This window comes from Heptranchias perlo, chromosome 7 (genome assembly GCF_035084215.1).
Source record: "Heptranchias perlo isolate sHepPer1 chromosome 7, sHepPer1.hap1, whole genome shotgun sequence".
Taxonomy (NCBI): Eukaryota; Metazoa; Chordata; class Chondrichthyes; order Hexanchiformes; family Hexanchidae; genus Heptranchias; species Heptranchias perlo.
This window is the reverse complement of record NC_090331.1, coordinates 21,440,827-21,464,050: the sequence shown is the minus strand read 5'-3', so window position 1 is coordinate 21,464,050 and position 23,224 is coordinate 21,440,827. Positions and strand designations below refer to the sequence as shown.

The 23,224-nt window shown below is 39.8% G+C and overlaps 1 long non-coding RNA gene across 1 annotated transcript in view; it reads right to left on the bottom strand.

Moving 5' to 3' along the window:
• The window catches only part of LOC137323561 (uncharacterized), a 180,732-nt gene extending 164,539 nt beyond the window's left edge, over positions 1–16,193 (bottom strand). The window contains exons 1-3 of the long non-coding RNA XR_010963384.1: positions 16,156–16,193; positions 15,019–15,056; positions 3,440–3,608 (exon numbers count right to left, since the gene is read on the bottom strand). This is a non-coding gene — a long non-coding RNA (uncharacterized lncRNA). The remainder of the gene's footprint in view (positions 1–3,439; positions 3,609–15,018; positions 15,057–16,155) is intronic.
• Between the last annotated feature and the right edge of the window lie 7,031 nt (positions 16,194–23,224).

Sequence of the window (23,224 nt, the reverse complement as noted above, 5' to 3'; positions counted from 1 at the left end):
ACTCTTTGTCAGAACTCTTGACACCTGGTCCACATCTGAAAGGTTAACTTGTCTTTTCTCTTTACAGATGCTGACAGATCTGCTGTATATTCCCAGCATTTTCAACTCAGATTGACACCATTTATCAAATTCCAATTTAACCCTTAGCTTACAAGAACCTTCCGTCCATCGATAATGAGTTTTGTGTCGCATTAATTTTACCAATTTCCCCAAGTTTATCGATGCACATTCTGGGCATGGAGGAGCGTGAATGAGCTTCAGCTTTTTTTTTAGGCAAAATATGGTTTGACTTCAGGAAATAATTTTCCTTTCCTCAAGCTCAGCGCAAGGATTTAAGTGGTTTCCAGGACCATGGCATAATAACTATTGAATGACATGTCAAGCAGCACTATCTTTAAGTAATCAGCCACTTTCCTCACATATTTGTTCCAAGAAAAGAAAGGAATGACTTCATTTAGCAATGTATTTGAACACAGGGTTATAGTTAAGGGACACAGTAGTTCTTACAATTTTAGCTGTTAGTTGCTCATTTTTATACAGGATTGCTACAGTTAGACAGGTAATGCTTTATTTTATGGTGACACAGACATCTGTAAACGATGAATACATGATATATTATAAAATGTGGTTATAAGTAACATCTTCATGTGTATGAGATGACAGGAGCAAGTTATATACCAAATCAATGTTTGCTTCAGTGTGACTTGGACAAATATTCCACAACTTTCTCAAGTCTATGACTCTTCCTGGGCAAAAGCACATACATTTCAGGAAAGGTCCTTTCATAACTTTTCTTCTTCTAATACACTTTGCTTTATTCCTCGACTCGGTGACTTCCTCACTCTCCCTCCAAACCCATGAACATTCCTCCTATCCATTACAGACACGTTGATATGCTCAGTCTCCAATCCAAATATGTTGACAGTCTCTCACCTTCCAAGGTACATGGTGATGTCTTCTCTTCATTCAGACATGTCAACATAGTCAATGTCCTTCCCAGATTTGTGGACATTTTCCTTCCCCATCCTGGATATGTCCATCTGCCTTCTATTCTCCGTTATATATAATAATTCATTCCTCCCTTTGAGGTCCATTTACCTATGCTAAAATGCTCCTTCTGCCTCTACGATGTATAGATGTTTTTGAGAACAGGATTCTCATAGGGATGGCCTGTAGGTGGTGTGGCACATCAGTCACAGTGCTGCACTGAGCCATCTCAATAACCTAGCAAGGCTGTCCATTAGACATCCAAAGAGCTTAGTTGTCAGCATCCCTGAGTTCTGTGAAGGAGATTGCTAATTATCACCTCATGCAGTCAACAGATTAGTGATAGTACCCATCTTGCATACTGTGTTATGCACTTGGTTTAAGGCAGGCTGCAGGTCATCCAAGACACTTCAGGTTGAGCTTTCACTCTGCTGACCCTTCTCTCTCTGCCACTGAAGTAACTGTTTTTATTATAGCTGGCAAGGATATCATACTTCTTCCCCCATCTGGTGTTTCCTCGTACAATCATGCCAGCTGTTTTGCTGCTTCTTGGCATCTTGATCTTTCGATCTGGCTGAATCATGCCAAGTCAACTTTGCTTCTAAGATAATTCTCAACGGTTTCTCAGCAGGAATTATTGTTAAAGTGACAAAGGGTTATAGACTGCCAGTTACAGAATATTTGCAAAGGGGGAGATGAAAAGACAAATGAAGTAAAGAGACAAAGGTGTCACCACTCGTGAAAATGTCACTTTCAATGTAAATAAGTACAGTGATATGTTGTCACATTTCATGCAGTTGTTAATTTTATGCCTGCAATTTCCTTTTCTCTTGAAGGCTGTAGGTTATGCTGCCGTTTGGTACCACTGGTGCCAGAACCCTCAGGTACTCTTACAAAGTGGACAGTCTTGATGCATGAGGTTAGACAATGAGGTCCCACAAATCTGCAGGATGCAATCCTGGCGATTATGCAGGGTTGATGTCCACTGGTGCCCTCAAGCGCTCGGCCCCGCCAGAGATTGTGGAGTCAGTAAGAGGGCATACAGATTTGCATAGGGTCGACAGGCACACTTGCCACTGTGGATGCATCCCTGGCACCTGCCATCCCATTCAGTTGAAAACTCTGGTGCCCGGCTGCCTATGGGGGTTGGATGCCCCTCCCTCAGACCCCATGCAGTCTTCCATAAGCCCCTATGTAAGGGGGCTGATCTCAATTTTTAAAAATATATAATTCTGGCCATTCTTCAGGATCCTAGGCCATTTCCCTATCCTGGACTCCACTTTGTGTGGCCCACTACCGCCCGTCTAGAGGGAATGTAAGCATCAGCTCACTGGTGGAGCAGCCTCCAGTTCAATGCCAGGTCCCAACTGAGAGGGTGAAATGGGAACTTACAGTGTAGGGAGTGCTCATCCGTGGCTCAACCCCTTGGCATGATTTGCTCTGTAGGATACAGGTGTAGGTTCTGCCCTTATAAGGCTAGCTGGAAACTCCTGGAGGCCTAGCACAACCTACAGCTACCATGGGAGTTCAGCGGGACCCCTGGGATTTTCAGGGCCTGATTGTTACCCAACCCTGTCCTCGGGTGATGTGCAGGTTCTAGCCGGGGTCATTATACAGTGGCCAGGAACAGAAATTATAGTGAATTTTCCTGCCTAGCCCAGAGTGACTGGAGGTAATTGTAGGGCATCCCAGCTAAGATCAGCAAGTCAGCACAGATCAAGAATCAGATCTGGAAATTTTCTGCTCTTTATGGTTCCCCAACATTACAACAGTGACTACATTTCAAAAGTACTTCAGTAGCTGTGAAGCACTTTGGGGCATCCTGAGGTCATGAAAGGTGCTATGTAAATGTAAGTTCTTTCTACGGTTGAATACCACAGTGTGTTTACCCAGTAAGTTATCGGGGCAGCCTAAAAGCTTTTGATGCTAACAGGAGCTTGACTATCAATTCTACTGCCACTGATGTCACCACCAACAGAAGCTAGCTCCTGTTAGCAGCATTGTTACCTTTCTCCTATTGTTAAGAACTTTTTGTATAAAATAAAAAAATCTTTTCAAGACTACAGAAGAGCTAGCACTACTTTTAAAGCAGCTATCCTGTAAAAGAGATTGCATTGATTATAGAACTGTAATACAGCTACAACATTGTAACTATTATAAAGCAAGATAGAACAGCAGTTGGTATTGATGGATAAAAGCTCTTTCTTTGTTCTTATCGCCAAGGTACAGTACTGACAATAGAATTTAACAGGGCTGAAGCAGGTGCTGTATTCCATCGATTACATTAAAAGGCTGGTATAACAGATTGTAATTTGTTTTCAAAACAAGCACTGGCTTTGTTATGTATTTCCACTTGATCCTCTTGGACAATTCCCCAAAGTAAATCATATCGCACATGGTGTCACTAAATGTGTCCCTCCATCAGAATGCGTCTCTAAAATGATAATCTCACCTGCACTGGAATTGCCAGTTGTCAGACGTTCCAGTGATCCTCCGGTAGAGTGCAGGATTGAGAGTTCCAGGTTTACCTAGTGAAAGCAGCACGACTGGGCGGCTTCTCGTGCTAGTGGCAATGGTGCTTGCACAAACATTTGTGTGTCTGCGTGGACGGATATTTGTCACTAGTGAAAGAACAATGAGAATAGCCCGTCAGCAGGAAGAAAGTTGTTTATTAGCACAGCGGCATCATTAGGATTTTTACTGATGTGAAGTATCATTCATGGTGACTCGGATTCTCATTCATCGAATGATACAGCACCGAAGGAGGCCATTCGGCCCATCGTGCATGTGCCAGCTCTTTCAATTAGTTCCACTCCCCTGCTCACATACTCAGTATGCTCGCAATATAAATTCATAGCTTTCCATTAGTTGTTTTTACTACACTTTGCATTTAGGTAAACCTTTAAGTGACACCACTACCCCCACTCCACCCCTCCATTCTATTATGAGGAAGGGAAAGTTTGAACATAATTGTAATTTGGCTGTTGGTTTGAGCCACTGTTCCTTTTGCATTAATTTCCAATCTACTTTTGTGTTGAGGTCTAAAATTCCAGAAAAACATTATGAAATAAATAGCCTTGGACTCTGCAGCACAAGTGATGAGGCTGTTGCCTTCCTGATGGGAATAAGAAAAGCAAAACCAGGGAGAGAAAAAGTAATGTAATTTTAGGGTAAATGTCCCATTGGGTCAAATATAATTAGGTTTTTGGTTTAGTTCACAAGGAAAAAATTGGTAATTTCTTTAGACATGCACTGCCAAAATTCTTCCACAACGCTTGTGGCAGATGCTCTACCTTTTGAAAAAAATAAGCTCTGTTTGATGCTGCCTGGCCTTGACTTAAATACTATCTCTCACTCTCCTACATAATTTATTATAAAAAGAGATGCACCATTACAAATCGAGGGAGGAGTGCAGAATACAGCAATTATCTACATTGCAAAATATAATGCAAATACATTTTTTCTCACAACACAAATGGAACAGGAAATTGGCCCTTTGTGTATGTTTTTCATCAAATCTACAGCATTTCCACAGAAGCAGATAATTTAAGCCAATTCTGAAATTACTTAACCTATTTGTTGTGACTAAATACTAAAGATTTTCCCATTGGTTTGCTTAACACTGGCCACAGATCATGGCATAAACTCTGACATATTACCCTTTCGGGTTTATGAATATAACAAATAGCCCAATTACTTCTCTCAGATGCCTGTGTTTTGTTTTTAAAGCTCACTTTTCTTCATGGGATCTGCTTGAACTCTGACCAGTCCAGACATTTGCGAGAATATCGCAATGTGCCTGAAACCAGGGGAGAACTAGTTTGTTTGTGATGTAAATGAATTTAGGAATCAGAAAACACTGGTACCTTAATTAAACAGCATGGACAAAAAATATGGGGTAGATTTTCAACTTGCTACCTGGGCGTAAACCTGCTGTTGCAGATCGGCCGCCCATTATAGAAACTGTCCAACATCCACAATGCCAGATTTATGCCAGGGTAGCAAGTTGAAAAATCCATCCCCATATTTCTCATCACTTGAATTTTGCTCCCTGCGGTATCCATTCCTCGGACATGCCAGTGAAGGGATTGTAAGACTGACCACTAAACGGATATATCTCTACCCTGCATCAATCCCACAGGTACCAAGCAAAATGGGGAAAATTCTGCTACTTATACCAAAATTCTTGCGTTATGCACTGCTGCAGCCAGTTTTGAAATTGGCTTAGTACTGATACCATCCAACATGATTTTCACATGGAGGATGTTATTTAAAGGCCTGTGTGTACTTGCTTCAAAGAATTGAAGGATCTGCTGATAGGGTTAGATGAAGTAGGGTGGGAAGAGGCTCGTGTGGAGCATAAATACCAGCATAGACCAGTTGGGCTGAATAGCCTGTTTCTGTGCTGTAAATTCTATGCCATTCAATGCAATTTATGGAAACCACGGAGGTGAAATTCATCTTGGGCGGTAGTGCAAAACTGGTGACAGCGAATCAGCCGCCCCTTTTACACGTTGGCTGATTTTTCTTTCTGTTGAAGGTGTAAAACAGGCTGCCGATTCACTATGTCCCATTTTAAACTAGTGCCCAAGATTAATTTCACCATCCAGATGTCTGCACACCCAAACATGCCAACTTAGGACTCCGTACATGTGTTTTAAAAAATAAGGTTTGTGAAATCAGTCCTATCTCACTGAAAATCCATTGATAGGGGTGCAATCATTTAAATGAATTCCATACATAATGCTTGTCTCAATATTTTTTTCTGGGCACAACATGACAATCTTTCATTTTGCTGAAAACCTCCCTTCTACCTCCTCAAAGTTATATTATTTCTGGCAGACTGTCATCCTTGATTTCAGAGCACATGCAGTTGAATCTATTTAACTTTGCCAAACCTCACTCTTCTTGTAATTTTAATAAATGCTTTTCAGATTAGCAGTATTGACATTAGGAAACACATGTAATTTAGGCCAACATCTATTAAACACTCTCAAGAGATAACTCCGTCAACTCCCAACTTCCCTTTTGCAATGCTTATACAAGGTGTCGTAGAATGGTTCCTTTCAGCCTTTCAGTTTCCAAATAAGAATCTAGAACAAGCTTGCCATTTTTTATTATTAAAAGAATGAAAAGGATTAACAAATAACTCTTATTTCAGGGAGGAAGTGACTAAGCCCACTTCTCATCATGATAGCCCTCTGGACTTCCAGCATGCCCACTATAAAAATGTGCCAGAAATTTATATTTGGCAAACAGATCAACAGAAACAGTATGGCTTCATCCATAACCAAAACAGGATTCGGTAATACATTGGTGGTAGGAGAGAAGATGGGGCTAGGGTGGGGTGGAGTTTCTTTCAAGTTTTACATAAATGGGAATATGAAATAAAAACAAATAATGCAAAATGAAATATGACACACACCATAGTCCCTAAATATGATATTTCAGACTACATTGAGTTAACAGCACAGAAACAGGCCATTCGGCCCAACTGGCCTATGCAGGCGTTTATGCTCCACACGAGCCTCCTCCCACCCCTCTTCACCCAACCCTATCAGCATATCCTTCTATTCCTTTCTCCTTCATGTGCTTATGTAGTTTTCCCTTAAATCCATCTATGTTATTTGCCTCAACTATTCTTTATGGTAGCACGTTCCACATTCTTACCACTCTGGGTAAAGAAGTTTCTTCTGAATTCCCTATTGGATCTATTAGTGACTATACTACATTTATGTCTAGTTTTGTGCTCCCCCATAAGTGGAAACATTTTATCTACATCTACCCTACCAAACCCTTTCATTATCTTAAAGACCATATCCGGTTACCCCTCAGCCCCAGCCTTTCTGGATAAGTATATCCTCTCAGTTCTGGTATTATCCTTGTGAATTTTTTCTGCATCTTCTCCAATGCCTCTATATTCTTTTTATAATAGGAAGACCAGAACTGTGCACAATACTCCAAGTATGGTCTAACCAAGATTCCATATAAGCTTAAAGCAACTGCTCTGCTTTTCGATTCTATCCCTCTAGAAATGAACCCCTGTATTTGGTTTGCTTTTTTTATGGCCTTATTAACCTGCATGGCTACTTATAATGATTTGTGAATATGTACCCCTAGATCCCTTTGTTCCTCTATCCCATTTAGATTCTTATTATCCAAGCAAAATGCACCACCTTACACTTATCTTTATTGAAATTCATTTGCCAATTATACATCCATTCTGCAAGTTTATTAATGTCTCCTTGTATTTTGACGCATTCTTCCTTTGTGTTAACTACACGCTCAATTTGGGGTCGTCCGCAAATTTTGAAATTGTACTTCTGATTCCCAAGTCCAAATCGTTGATGTAAATTGTGAACAACAGTGGTCCCAGCACCAATCCCTGTGGAACACCACTTCCCACCTTTTGCCAGTCTGAGTAGCTACCCTTAACCCCTACTCTCTGTTTTCTATTTTGTAGCCAGCTTGCTATCCATTCTGCTACCTGTCCTCTGACTTCACATACTCCGACCTTAGTCATGAATCTGCTATGCAGTAGTTTGTCGAAGACCTTTTGAAAATTCAAATATGTTACATCCTCTACATTACCCTTGTCTACTCTTTCTGTTACTTCTTCAAAGAATTTAATAAGGTTGGTCAAGCAAGACCTTCCCTTTTGAAACCTGTGCTGACTATTCTTTATTATACTTTTGGTTTTTAGGAGTTTTTCAATTACATTTTTGAGTAAAGATTCCATTATCTTTCCTACCACTGATGTTCAGCTAACTTGTCTACAGTTCCCTGGATTTGTTCTATCTGCCTTTTTAAATATAGGAATCACATTAGCTGTTTGCCAGTCGTCTGGCACTATTCCCTTTTCTAATGAATTTTATATATATGTCATTGTACCTCTGCTATCTCTTCCCTAACAATACAGCCTGATGTACACGATAGATTCTTCAGGGTCCATAGAATGTGACATCAAACAAGATGTACAACTAAATTTCTTATATTTCTAATTAAACTTTTACTGGAGGGAGCCATACAACAGGAGAGTTGTGGGTCTCAGAAGTGACTCTGGACTCTTGTGGATAGAAGAGTTTCAAATAATGCTTAGATAAAGTGAAAAAGTCTTTACATTAAATGTTTATCTGGATTTGAGTTGTAACCAGGAGAGCCCTTTGCATCACTTTTCGTGGTCAATAGAAACTACCTGTAAAAATAGTTTCCTTTAATAATACATTTCACAATAGTACATCCGAATAAAAGGAATATTGAAAACTTAAAAATAAACCTTGAGATTTTGGTTGTTCTTTTAACAAAGGAAATAAAATGAGGGAACTTCCTGGGTACAATTGTGGCATCAAAATGGTGCTGATCTGCTATCAAATGTCTTGGTGAGAATTCAGCTGTTTCTAATATCAATAACTGTTTAATCAAATAAAAATAAGAACTCCCTATAGTGCTGCATGACCTTACAGTTTATTCATAACTGGGGTCAGGGTGGAGCTGGCCTTTTAATAGATTGAGGTGATCACAGAGATGATTGTGAGCAGTAATGTTAAGATGGCTGAAAGTACCAATCTTACCAAGTACTCTAGTGACACCTAGTGGTTGCAAGGTAACCTAGCAATTAAAATATAAATTTCAAGGTGATCAGTTTCCAAGAGGTGGAAAAGATGAAATCAGCAACCCCCACCCCCCCAAATTTAAATTCTCATTCCTGTTTTATTCTGAAATTCTAAAGTAAAGTCTGTGAAAAATACCCAAAGGAAACCTTGAATTTTATGAATTTTTGAGATCCTTTAAAGCTGGCACAGGCTTACTTGTCAATAATAAGAGCTCTTAAATGTAATCTGATAGTACAGTCTGGATGAGTGCTGTAATATTATTGGGCTCAAGACTAGAATGGTTTGCTGCATCCTTAATTAATTTGTCTGAAAGGCTTGGGATTGGTTTTGAGGAAACCCAGCTTGAAATGTCTGTGATGAAAAGGACTGCACCAAAGTCAATTAACACCAATGCGTTAAAGTATAAAAAAAACCTAACAAAACACAATATTCTGTGAAGCTTCTGAACACTGCATTTTTCAAACGGCCCCTGCTTCTTTTCTGGTATTCATGTAGTACCATCATTACTTGTGGTATTACTGGTATATCGATCCACCTCATGTGCATGTTAATGCGATGTACCAATCTGCTGCACCATGGAAGGTTGGATCATGGATTAACTTCACCTCACTGGCACTTGGGTGTTCTACTGGGAGAAGGTTAGAAATGAAAGCCAAAAACCATCCTATAGATAGTGAAAAATCAGAAGACTCCAATACATCCCTCTCATTGATGTGAATGAAATATATTTAAAGAAGGAAAGAACTTGGATTTATATAGCGCCTTTCATGACCTCAGGACGTCCCAAAACGCTTTACAGCCAATGAAGTACTTTTGAAGTATAGTCACTGTTGTAATTAGGAAATGCGGCAGCTAATTTGTGCACAGCAAGGTCCCACAAACAGCAACATGATAATGACCAGATAACCTGTTTTTGTGATGTTGGTTGAGGGATAAATATTGGCCAGGACACATAGTAACATCTCCTGTTAATACAATACCAAATAAGTAATTACTGAAGCTACATTTACATGATGTTAAACACTTTTAGGTCCTTTGTCACCATCGCTTCCATTAGCCTTTCACTATATCATACCACGTCCCCCACACTCTCTGACATTGAAATTACCCCTTAGGGTACTAGCGTTTGATCACTTAACACATTGGTATGAAAGTCTTCCCTCCACTATTTTAACAGATGTGTTATCCTGTTTATTCTTTAGTTAAAATAAGGAAAGAATTTCATATGGCATCATTTCAAGATCAAAGTGTTTAATGCAAGCAAACTTGAATATTATTTTCTTAAATATGACATTGAGGTACAAAGCAACAATTCTACCTCAGACCTATCATTAGAATCAGGAAATTTAAAATACTCCCTTGTAACTCCTATGTGGCCCATTCTCGTTTTTGTGAATAAATCCAAAGTTTTCAAGCATTTACTCAAAGTTAACCTTTCACAGGGTAATTAATGCACTCCCTCAAATGCAGAAAATATGATTGCAATGAGACATTCAATTACAACGACAGGTTCTTTTTTCTGATAATGCTGGTCTCAACTTTGTTGAATGATGTTGGATGACAGTTCTTCAAATGTGTTTGAAGAATGGATTAAAAGATTTACTGCTTTTTATTGCACTGAATTTTTCTTATGCAATGCTTTTAAAAATAATCACAAAAAAATCTGTGGTACCGGCAGGATGATGACTGTAAAATGAGCCGTTATTTTTTCACAGTGCCCTTCATCTGATAGAAGTGCAATACAATTTAAAATGACTGTTGCCTTCTATTTGAAAATGAAATATATTTCCAGGGGCTTTAGTTAAGGGAGAAAAATCTGAAAATAAACTTCTTTAGGAAGTTTTTCCAAATAAAACATTTATTTTCCACCAGCATTTATCAACATTCCCATCTTTGATGTTTTGCAGCACTCGAGTCTTTAAAATACCAATGACCAATTGTACATTCTAAAAAATGTCATTCTTCCTTGGGCCAAGCTGCAAATCTAAGATGTTGTTGGACTCCACTGAATGGCTTTATTTAGTTAACGGTGAATAAACTTAGGCTTTGTATATTATTGCTAGCTAATGAGGAGCCACACAATAATTAGTGATTCACTGTGTGAAATAATAACAGTTTATTTTACAGTCATCAACCCACCAGGAGCACAGATTTATGTGCGATTATTTTTAATTAGTGGCAGGGTCACGGAGTGAAATTGTCAAAAAATAATTCTGAGACGCGTAAATGTCTAAGTGTTAAACATCGTACTGGAATTTTGATAAAGATGTAGCCAAGCCCCAACAATCCATTACTGGATTGTTTTTCCCACTCAATCCCTATCCACCCCCCAAAAAAACAACGCACTAGCCAGGAGCAGCGGTGGCAAGAAAGACCCAAGTACGTTTTTGGAAGAAATTGTTCATCCGATCTCTAATTTACAGTTTTTACTACATAATAAGACAAAGAGGCTTTCAAGACATATTAAATAATCATAATAAATGAGAGTAAATAGAAATAATTCAATAAACAACTTAAAAAGATTTGGGTTAAATATCTGCTGGGTTAAATATATAAATAGGTATGGCAGGATCATTGAGTTTGGAGTGAGGTGTCATGTGTGCATGATGTGGACCTCCCTGCACTCACATACCATACAGGGTGAATACGTCTGTATGAAGACAAAGGTTTCACTCCTCAAGCAGAAAGTCGCACAGCTTGAGAGTCAACTGGACACACTCCGCAACATTTGGGAGGGAGAAAGTTTTCTGGAGTAGATGTTTCAGAGGGTGGTCCCCCGTTTGCTAGGCATAGTGAAGCTTGTAAGAGAGACTAGGTGATCACTGGAAAACAGGGGAGGAAGCGACAGGCAATGGTAGAAAGGGGACCATCTGTGAGACTGGATTTGTCTAACGGATATATCTGATTAGGTACCAGTGATGTGGACAAAAAGGGTGACACAGAGGAGGGTAACCATGATTGACTACAAAGCACTGGGGAAGGAGTGGTTACCCATGGGATAACAGTATAGGCAGTAAGAACAGGTGAGTGGTGATTATGGTGGATTCTGTAGTCAGAGGGATTGATAGTTTCTTTGTAGACGTGATGCAGAGTCCTAAATGGTATGTTGCTTCCCAGGTGCCAGGGTTCGAGGCATCACAGAGCGATTGCAAAGGGCAGACTTGTGAGGTAAACTTACATCCCAGTAGGATGAGAACCTAGGCTGAGATTGCTCAAACTTATAGTCAACAAACAGAAAAGACTTCCATCCCATAAGTCTAGGTTAGATATAAATCCATGTCCTAGATATGAAAGCCCAGTGTGCCAACCCACTGCACCACCATTTCTCATGGATTTTCTTATTTTGTTTGAGATTTTTACTAATAGTTTCTTTCATAATACAAATATAATAATTTTCCCCCCAAACTGAGATTGTTCAAATCTGCTTTGAAAGAGAATTGGCACACATTCTACGAGAGAGATTTTAGGTACATTTTTCTGCAGGCAAGAAATTAAGACGTCACACATCATAACTAAGCAAATGAAGGCCAACAATGTACCATATGCAACGGTGCAGTAGAGTCTGTGGTGAATCTTTGCTTCTTTAGATCTAGATGTAGGCCAAAGGGGGCAAATTAAAAATAGACTGCAGGTGAATGTCAGGCACAGAATTCCATGGATGCAGCTTGTGTAACATGGAAAGGGATAGGAGACATTAAGACAACTCAAGCAAGGGAGTTATGACATGGGCTTCTATGTTAATATGCATTACAGGAAAAGCAGGCTACCAATTCTTAAATTTAATCAAGCATTTCATGTTCCATTATACTTACCTCAACTGTAGCTTTAAATATCTGTCCACCACTTTAATTACAACTAGTTAGAACAAGATATTACTATTACTAAGACAGTATTGATGTTTGAACTGTAACAGGATACAGTGGCTTACCTATTTTAGGCAATGGATATTCTTTGTACTTATTTCTTATAAAATGATTCCATTAGGCAAAATTTGTTACAAAAGCCAAAAGAGGAACATTAATCAAGAATTTCCTTCACAAAAGGACATATTTGAATAAAAACATAACAACATAAGAAATAGGAGCAGGACAAGGCCCCTCGAGCCAGCTCTGCCATTCAATAAGATCATGGGTGATCTTTGACCTCAACTCCACTTTCCCGCCCACTCCCTATATCCCTTGATTCCCCTACAGTCCAAAAATCTATCAATCTCAGCCTTGAATATACTTGCACTCTTCAGGATAGATTGTCTTTTTCCACCCATCAGCAGTATCAAGTACTCTCATATCACATGGAGCAGAGCTGAAACAGGGTAAACGCTTGCCTTAATCCCAGTCTCAGAACCCTAACCCTCCCGTAGCAGAGTGAACTTTTGCTCTTCTCACATTGGTCATCCTTTTAGCCTTTCAGAGTGGGTTAAGATACTTGTAGTCAGCAGAGAGAGAGGAGATGTCTTATACGGGGAGTACAAGAAGGGTTACCACAAAACTTGGAAGAAATATTAATAATCTTGAATTCTTATACTTTACCTATTCAACAAAAATAGATACAATGTCAATTTAAATACTTGCATCGTACGTCCCCTTCTAAATCCTCATTGCATCAATAAAGATAGCCTGAATTCTTTTAATTTGTATATAAGCGTAATTCTTGGAGATGAGCTTGAGAATCAACCTGGTCACTCTCCCTTTGTGCCCTTCTGATGTTTGGGAGGGACTGTATGGGTTCCATTATTGTGGTCTCACTAAAATATTAAATAAGGACTTGCATATATACAGCACCTTGTCTCTTCTCTCAAAATGTTCCAAAGCACTTAACATGCAATAAATTTCTTTGAAATGCACTGTTACATAGAAACATAAGAAAGTAGAGGATCAGAAAATACTCTGCAGTCCACCTGGCCAGTCCCAAAAGCTTGTACCTCTTGATGACCCACTCCCTCAAATATCTATCAAATTCTCTATCAGATTTCACAATACTATCTGGGGGTGAAATAGGACCTTGTTGCACTAGTTTTCCAGTGGAAAGTGGGGGCATAAAGTTCCAATTTAGGGATTAATCTTCCACACCCCAATAGCTTTCGAAGCACATCTGACACCTTATTGGTTCAGGTGTTCTAGAGGTGTACCTGGAATCAGCCTAAAACAAGTGTTAGGCCCCTTGAATACGCTAATAAGTGGCGTGACGATTATTTTAGGACATCTCTCTGAAATTGGTCAAATCTAGGCAGAGCTTGGCCTGCGCAAGTTCTAACTACATTTTGCAGTCCTATGGGAACCCAGCCCACGCTTTTCAAAGGGACAACTGGAGGCCGCTGAAGACCAGGTATGTTTTTGTTTTGAAATTTTTTTTAAACTTACCTTGACGCGGAGCCAGGAAGTGCTGCAGTACTTCTCCTGCAATCTCCACAGCAATGCTGTGGGCTGCTGCTGCTCCCCCACCCCGTTCCCGGACCCACCTGAGGGCCATTGCTGGTATTGCAGTGGCTCAACATTCATCTCCGTGTCGCCGACGAGCTGCCGGGGGACGTGGGGTAGGCGTCTGCAGCTCACCGGACTTATTAATGAGGTCTAAAGGCCCCATTTCGATCAGACTTTGAGCCTACCTGTTCCGGCGCAGGGATCGTTCCCAGTACCTACTTTATGCCGGCCTAGCAACGCAAATCAATTTCTACCCCTCTGTCTCCACAGATAGTCCATTTTATATATTTGCCAGCTTCTGAATAAAGCAGTCAAATCTATACTGTTAAATAGGCAAATGTGGCAGACCTTTTTACATCACAAGATCCAGCAAACAAATGTGATGACCAGCTAATCTATTTTTGGTTGTGTTGCTCGAGGGAGAAAAATTGGGAAACTTCCCAGCTCCTCTTCAAATAGTAACTTGTGATCTTAAACGCCTGTTTGAATGGGCAGGCTAGGTTTACCCTCTCATCTGAAGGACAGCAGCATTTTCTTAGCCTTGAACCCACACCTGAATCAGAAAGCTGAGATTGCTAACAACTGCACCAACCTGACTTTACAGAGTGACAATACAACCTCTTAAAGGGGCAGTGCTGCTTTGCAAGAGATGGTGACGATTGGTGGATGTAAAAGATTTTGTGGCTCTTATTTGAAGAGCAGGGAACTCTCTCTCTCCCGGTGTCCTGTCTGACATTCCTCCCTCAGCAAAAACCACTGGAAAAAGATTAAACTGGATCGTTACATTTCATTACTGCTTCTGGGATTTTGCTGTGCTTAAGATGGCTGCCGCGTTTGCCGACATAATGACAGTCAGTGCACTTCATAGCAATTTGTTGCAGGTGAAGAACTTTAGGATGTTTCTGAGAGATGTAAATCTGGTCTGAAAGATGCCTGCCTTATAATTCAGGAGAATTAAACTAGAAATAACTGGGGATATTTCATGTTTCTGTACCAACCTGAGCTTCAGTATTCAGCGATAAATTGCTTCCACTGGCTGTGAAACGGAAACAAAAGGGCACAAATGTAAGATAATCACAAAAAGAATAAAGTGGGAGATTAGAAAAATCTCTTTAAACCATTGTTGAGGCAGAGATAGTTGCTTGGGTCCTTCATTTTTATATAGATCCCCATATCCCTCACCCCCACCTTCTCCCCATATCCCTCACCCCCACCTTCTCCCCATAACCCTCAATCCCATCTATCCACCTTCTCCCCATATCCCTCTCCTCTCTCCAGAAACACGTCTAATTATCTCTTGACCCCATTTATACTGCCTGCTTCTATGTCCTTCTCTGTATCTTATTCCACAACCTGATTACCGTTTGGGTGACTTCCTTTTCTTGCTCCTAACTTCCTCATTTTAAAGAAAAACAGAAAATGTAAGACCTAGAGAAGATGTTTCCACTTGTGGGGGAGATCAGAACTAGGGGCCATAAATATAAGATAGTCTCTAATAAATCCAATAGGGAATTTAGGAGAAACTTCTTTACCAAAAGAGTGGTAAGAATGTGGAACTCGCTACCACAAGTAGTTGAGGCAAATAGTATAGATGCATTTAAAGTGAAGCTAGATAAACACATGAGAGATAAAGGAATTGAAGGATATGCTGATAGGGTTAGATGAAATAGGGTGGGAGGAAGCTCGTATTGGAGCATAAACACCGACATAGACAGTTGGGCTGAATGGCCTGTTTCTGTGCTGTAGACTTCATGTAATTTGATGTAACTCTCTGGAATGTGCATTCGTTACTCTACTACAAAATGGCACTAACAAAATGGTGATCCTTAGTTTAACCCCCCCCACCCCCACAAAATCTGAAAAGGAAAGGGCTTGCATTCATAACTGTGAAACTATTATTTTTGACTTCCAGCAGTGGCACCATATTTTAATGCATAAAATACAGAGGATCCCTGGTGTTATGCCGTTTTTTATTCATATTGATAATATCACAACACAACCTATTCTAAGATGCTGTTTTTTTTTAAAAAAGATACTCGTATTTAGATACTCTTTTTATGACACTCAGCAAAAGTCCCTGAAGTGGGACATGACAGCGCAAAACTAAGACAGAAAACAATGAAATGGCACTTTACCAGGCTAATCGCTCTGCACCATTTCCACACAGAGTAGGGGATCGCATTCTGAAGTGATGACACACAGTCCATAGTAAACACACATCTATATTTATGAGGATATCTGATCTGGGTTAAATACTTCACCTCCTCCCTTTCATTCTAGTGTTTCAATTTTCTACAAGCACAAATTTCACTGTATGTTTAGCATTAAGGAGTTAAAGATGAAATGCGGAATAAAAGACATTTAATTTGATACAGAATTGGTTTATACCCCTGAGGGGCAAGAACTCTACTTGCTAAAAAAAACAGCCATGGACAACTAAAGAGGTAAGGGACAGTATAAAACATATGGAAAGGGCATACAAAAAGGCAAAAAATGGCACAGATCCTGGCAAATGGGAAAGATACAAAGATCAACAAAGGGTCACAAAACAGATAGTAAGAGCTACAAAAAGAGAGTATGAAAAGAAGGGATATCAAAACCAATACGAAGAACTTTTATAGTTACATTAGGAAAAAGAGGGTGGTCAGGAGCAGTGTTGGCCCCTTAAAAACTGAAAGTGGGGATATTGTCATTGACAATGGGGAAATGGCGGACATGTTGAATAATTACTTTGCGTCAGTATTTGCAGTAGAAAAAGAGGATAGCATACCGGAAATCCCAAGAAAACTAATATTGAATCGGGGACAGGGACTCGATAAAATTAACATAAGTAAAGCAACAGTAATGAATAAAATGATAGCACTAAAGAGTGACAAATCCCCAGGACCAGATGGTTTCCATCCCAGAGTTTTAAAGGAAGTAGGTGAGAACATTGCAGATGCCCGAACTATAATCTTTCAAAGTTCTCTAGATTCAGGAACTGTCCCTCTAGATTGGAAAATTGCAAGTCACTCCACTTTTTAAGAAAGGAGAGGGAAACCAGGGAATTATAGACCAGTTAGCCTAACATCTGTTGTGGGGAAAATACTGGAGTCTATAATTAAGGATAGGGTGACTGAATACCTCGAGAATTTTCAGTTAATCAGAGAGAGCCAGCATGGATTTGTGAAAGGCAGGTCGTGTCTGACAAACCTGATTGAATTTTTTGAAGAGGTGACTAAAGTAGTGGACAGGGGAACATCAATGGATGTTATTTACATGGACTTCCAGAAGGCATTTGATAAGGTCCTATATAAGAGACTGTTAGCTAACATAGAAGCCCATGGAATCGAGGGAAAAGTACAGACTTGATTAGGAAGTTGGTTGAGCGAAAGGCGACAGAGAGTAGGGATAATGGGTAGGTATTCACGTTGGCAGGATGTAACTAGTGGAGTCCCGCAGGGATCTGTCTTGGGGCCTCAATTATTCACAATATTTATTAACGACTTAGATGAAGGCATAGAAAGTCTCATATCTAAGTTTACCGATGACACAAAGATTGGTGGCATTGTAAGCAGTGTAGATGAAAACATAAAATTACAAAGCGATATTGATAGATTAGGTGAATGGGCAAAACTGTGGCAAATGGAATTCAGTGTAGACAAATGTGAGGTCATCCACTTTGGACCAAAAAAGGATAGAACAGGGTACTTTCTAAATGATAAAAAGTTAAAAACAGTGGATGTCCAAAGGGACTTAGGGGTTCAGGTACATAGATCATTGAAGTGTCATGAACAGGTGCAGAAAATAATCAATAAGGCTAATGGAATGCTGGCCTTTATATCTAGAGGACTAAAATACAAGGGGGCAGAAGTTATGCTGCAGCTATACAAAACCCTGGTTAGAACGCACCTGGAGTACTGTGAGCAGTTCTGGGCACTGCACCTTCGGAAGGACATATTGGCCTTGGAGGGAGTGCAGCGTAGGTTTACCAGAATGATACCCGGACTTCAAGGGTTAAGTTACGAGGAGAGATTACACAAATTGGGGTTATATTCTCTAGAGTTTTGAAGGTTAAGGGGTCATCTGATTGAAGTTTATAAGATATTAAGGGGAACAGATAGGGTGGATAGAGAGAAACTATTTCCGCTGGTTGGGGATTTTAGGAATAGGGGGCACAGTCTAAAAATTAGAGCCAGACCTTTCAGGAGCGAGATTAGAAAACATTTCTACACACAAAGGGTGTAGAAGTTTGGAACTCTCTTCCGCAAACAGCAATTAATACTAGCTCAATTGCTAAATTTAAATCTGAGATAGTTAGCTTTTTGGCAACCAAAGGTATTAAGGGATATGGGCCAAAGGAGTTAGATCACAGATCAGCCATGATCTTATCAAATGGCGGAGCAGGCACGAGGGGCTGAATGGCCTGCTCCTGTTCCTATGTTCCTATGTTCCTAAAAAAAAAGCCTGTTTTCTGAGTTTGAACAGGCATTAGCTACAGGTCTTACTAAAAACATTGTGGACAATAAAATGTTTCAACCCAGCAATGTTTCACTTAAAGGGGAAGTATAATCATCTGAATTTCCACACATTCCTAAATTTAGAGGCCCTGAAATTTCGCTGGGAATCTCCTTCCATAACTTCAGCAGGAGATCGGCAGAACCCCGAAGAAACAGTGTAAATGGATGCCATTTTCGCCATTTCTCTGGGAGCTCTGCTGGTCTAGAACTGAAGCCACAGCGGGAGACCTGGAGAATCCCTGCAGAATTTCAGGATCAGTTTCGAAGGCGGCAGGTGATTGCACTTCCTATCCATGTTAGTAGAGAGAGGATTCTATCCAAAATTTCCGCTCCTGCTTTGCTTCTAACCCACAGTTTTAAAACAAACATGGGAACGTGGTAGGAGATTAAAATATTGACGAGTCTAAAGATAATTTAGGATCCCTTTTAATTTAATGAAAACATTCCCTGTAGTAGATTGAAAACATTCTAGATGTAGGGAGGGCTACGTTTAATGGACTAATTATACTTACAATTACATAGAAATTACTGAACAGAAACAGGCTATTCAGACCAACCAGTCTGTGTTGGTGTTTACCTTCCACATGAATAGTAGTCTTAATCCCATGTGCCTGCTCTTTTCCCATATTCCTTTATCCCCCTTTCTTTCAACCATCTTTATAACCTATTCTTAAATGTTGACATGGTCTTTGCTTCAATCACTAACTCCAGCGGTGCATTACACAGGCTCACCTAACACTCTGTGTAACAAAAGGTTTCTCCTGCTCCCTGTCCTAAATCTCTTACATTTAATATTGTATCAATTCCCCATTCTAGACCCCTCAACCACTGGATACAATCAGTTTCTATCAAGCATTCTTTCATAATTCTAAAATATATCCAGCAAAACAGCTCGTAATTTCCTGTTCGTACAATAACATCCCCAATTTTTCAAGTCTTGCATCGTATTTGTATTCCCTCATACCAAGGAAAAATCTAATGAATCTGCACAATACCTTCGCTATTGCTTCAACATCCTCCTTATAAGGTGGAGCCCAAAACTGCACACCATATTCCAATTACACTTTTACTAAGGTTACAATCCTCCATATTCCTTTGCTTTCCACATCACAGCAAGAGCAGAATTCCATTCTGTCTGTTTGGTTAAGACAAACTTAGGTCCCAGAGGTAAACAAAAAACATTCTAACTCATACTATCCTCTCCTCTAGATGCCAGTTTTAGAAGTCATTGAAGCAGCTTATCAGGCTGGTGTAATCCAGATAACCTGAACCAGTGTTGTTCTACTGACATGCCAATTAGGCATATTGCAGTCAGTATAAATCATGATATGAATTAAATCCAAATTACATTGTAAAGCAGATTATTCTATATTCTCCACCTCAAGGGAACAGAGTTTGAATCTAGTACTTCGTGCAGATAAAGGTACATCACACGTAGTTAAGCTTTATGATAAACAAGAACTGTTTATTGTTAGGACAAATAAGATGACTAGTCCTTAACAAATCTCTACCTGATCTGCAGTAGATGCAAATCCATGGCACAGTCCTTGGCCCCAGTTCACTCTTCTCAGTAATAATTCACTGCACTAAAAGTAACTATGAGAAGCTAACGATACACTGGTATAACAGCGTAGCAGGAGCTCTACCAATGATCTAAAAGGTAAATGAACCATCCAGTGTAGCACTAAACCACTTAGGCCAAGGTCGTAGGCTCAATTATCATTTATATGAAATATCTAGATATTAAAAATCTTGCTTGGACAGACACTTCCTGTCCAAAAGCCTTGCTTCCTGTTGTCACAATATTTGGTCACTACCTTCTGTCAACATTTACCATTGTACATTGCTATGTCAACATTACCCACTCAATTTTGCTATGTCAACTGTCACAATATAGATGCAGGCTCTGACCACTGGGTGACGCTATGAAGTACGTTTCTGAAGTCTCTCTCCTAACTCCATCACCATCTTGTATATAAAAACCTCACTAACTGGCCATGAGCATGCTACGGACATTTTGCTAGTAGGAAAGTATTATCATACAATAAAATGTCCCAAAGACATGCAAGCCCATTGTGTTATTTAATAAACACCATTAATTTTTCACAGCCATGCATGAGCGAGGAATTTCAAGCATGTACTATTAAAGAGACATCCAGTTAACACTGACAAACAGCACTAAACATTTATTTTACACTTTTGACTAATAATTTTTCATGCTTCATTCATTGCTAATAAAAACAAGCACTTAAATGTTCTACTTTACAATGGACAACTTCCACAGGAGGGCAGGAACTGTGCAGGATATATGACAGCAATCTGGCAGCTTTGCTTCTTAGTCCAGCATAGACATGCATTGTAACTCAACTGAATCTGGAAAGCTTTTGGAAGAAGATTATGCTTTGATCAGCAATGTTTAGGTTTTCAGTCAAGATTTCAATACTGTATAACAAAAGTGATAAAATTCCAATGTAACACTTTGGAATGTATGACTGCATCAGTAGACTTCAATCAGGTTTAACATTTCTATTTAAAAGAAAAACCTTAGATTTTGGAAATCGGAAATAACAAAATGCTGGAAACGCACAGCAGCTCAGTCAGCATCTTCAAGGGAAATGCAGCTTTACATTTGGATTCTGTTGGACATCCCCAACAACCCTATCTTCCTTTTTCATGAGTTGAGATGCTTTGGAAGTTTCAGTATTTTTCTGGGCTTGACTTACATTTTTATATAACTGTAAGTGTATGCTTTAGCACTGGGTTGGGCAACTTTTCAAAGCTCAATAGCTGCAAAAGGAAATTTTATCTGAAAGAGCTGCAACTGTTCAGTTCCCTTTTACGTTACAGCTTGGGACCTGGGAAAGCGACATCAACAGTGAATCTCTGCTGCTGTCGGCTCTGCACAGGTTGGACTATTTATATTCAGGAATGCCACAGACAGAATAAGAACCGCATATCTGCAGTCCATGGGACTCCATTACAGTAAAGGTGCCTAAATTAAATGATACTAGTTTAGATGTCAGAGGAGCAAGCTGTAGCACTTCCGTTGAATACAGTTGACACAACAAATGTCATTTTGTTTTAGAAAAATGGTTAGCGGTTTCTAAAATTGCAATAAGGTCAGCAACTGTGAATAAAAAATTAAATTTAATGATTTTATAATTAATTAAACACCAGTATCAGTAGCACAGCCACCATGATACTCTCATTGTAGCTACACTGAAATACTCTTCATTTGCACAAGGTACAGTGAGGCACACAAATCAAGGTTCTGGTTCTACTTTCTTGTAATCTGTTCTCCACTCTTATAGATGAAGGTAACAACTGTACATTGTGAACGTCATAATAGATGTGCTCCTCGATTTTACCTGTTGATAGGTAGGGAAAAACAGATTTGCTTAGGGCAGCATCTTTATGTCTTGGATACTACTCATGTGGCAGAGCCCTCCAAAATTCAGCTCAGCACCAACAATTTTTAAATAAGCTCCATGGCATGTCATACTATCATAGTAGGAAAAGCACAGGAGGAGGTCATTCGGCCTATCATGCCTGGCTCCAGCTCTTTACTCGTCCCTGGTACCATTCTAGTAAATCTCTTCTGCACCCTCTTTAAGACCTTGACACACTTCCTAAAGTGTGGTGCCGAGAGTTGAACACAGTACTCCAGCTGAGGCCTAACCAGTGTTTTATAAAGTTTTAGTATAACTTCCTTGCTTTTGTACTCTTACGCCTCTATTAATAAAGCCCAGGATCCCATATGCTTTTTTAAACAGCCTTCTCAACTTGTCCTGCCACCTTCAAAGATTTATGTAGGTGCACCCCCAGGTCTCTCTGTTCCTGCACCCCCTTTCAAATTACCACTTAGTTTATATTGCCTCTCCTCATTCTTCCTACCAAAATGCATCACTTCACACTTCTCTGTGTTAAATTTCATCTGCCATGTGTGTGCCAATTTCACCAGTCTATGTCCTTCTGAAGTCTGTTACTATCCTCCACATTGTTTACTACATTTCCGAGTTTCGTGTCATCTGCAAACTTTGAAATTATACCCTCTATACCCAAGTCCAAGTCATTAATATATGTCAAAAAGAGCAGTGGTCCTAATACTGGCCCCTGGGGAACCCCACTGTATACTTCCCTCCAGTCTGAAAAACAACCGTTCACTACTACTTTTTGGTTTCTGTCCCTTAGCCAATTTTGTATCCACGCTGCCACTGTCCCTTTAATCCAATGGGCTTTAATTTTGCTAACAGGTCTATTATGTGGTACTTTATCAAATATGGTTTGAAAGTCCATACACATGTCAACTGCACTACCCACATCAACCCGCTCTGTTACTTCATCAAAGAACTCGATCAAGTTAGTCAAACACGATTTTCCTTTAACAAATCTGTGCTGACTTTCATTTATTAGCCCATACTTTTCCAAGTGCCAATTAATTTTGTCCCGGATTATTCTCTCAAACGTTTCCCCACCACTGACGTTAGGCTGACTGGCCTGTAATTGCTGGGTTTATCCCTCTCCCCTTTTTTGAACAGGGATGTAACATTTGCAATCCTCCAGCACCGTCCCCATATCTAAGGAGGATTGGAAGATTGTGGCCAGAGCCTCTGCAATTTCCACCCTTACTTCCCTCAGTAACCTAGGATACATCCCATCTGGACCAGGTGACTTTTCTACTTTGAATATTGCCACATATGTCCTG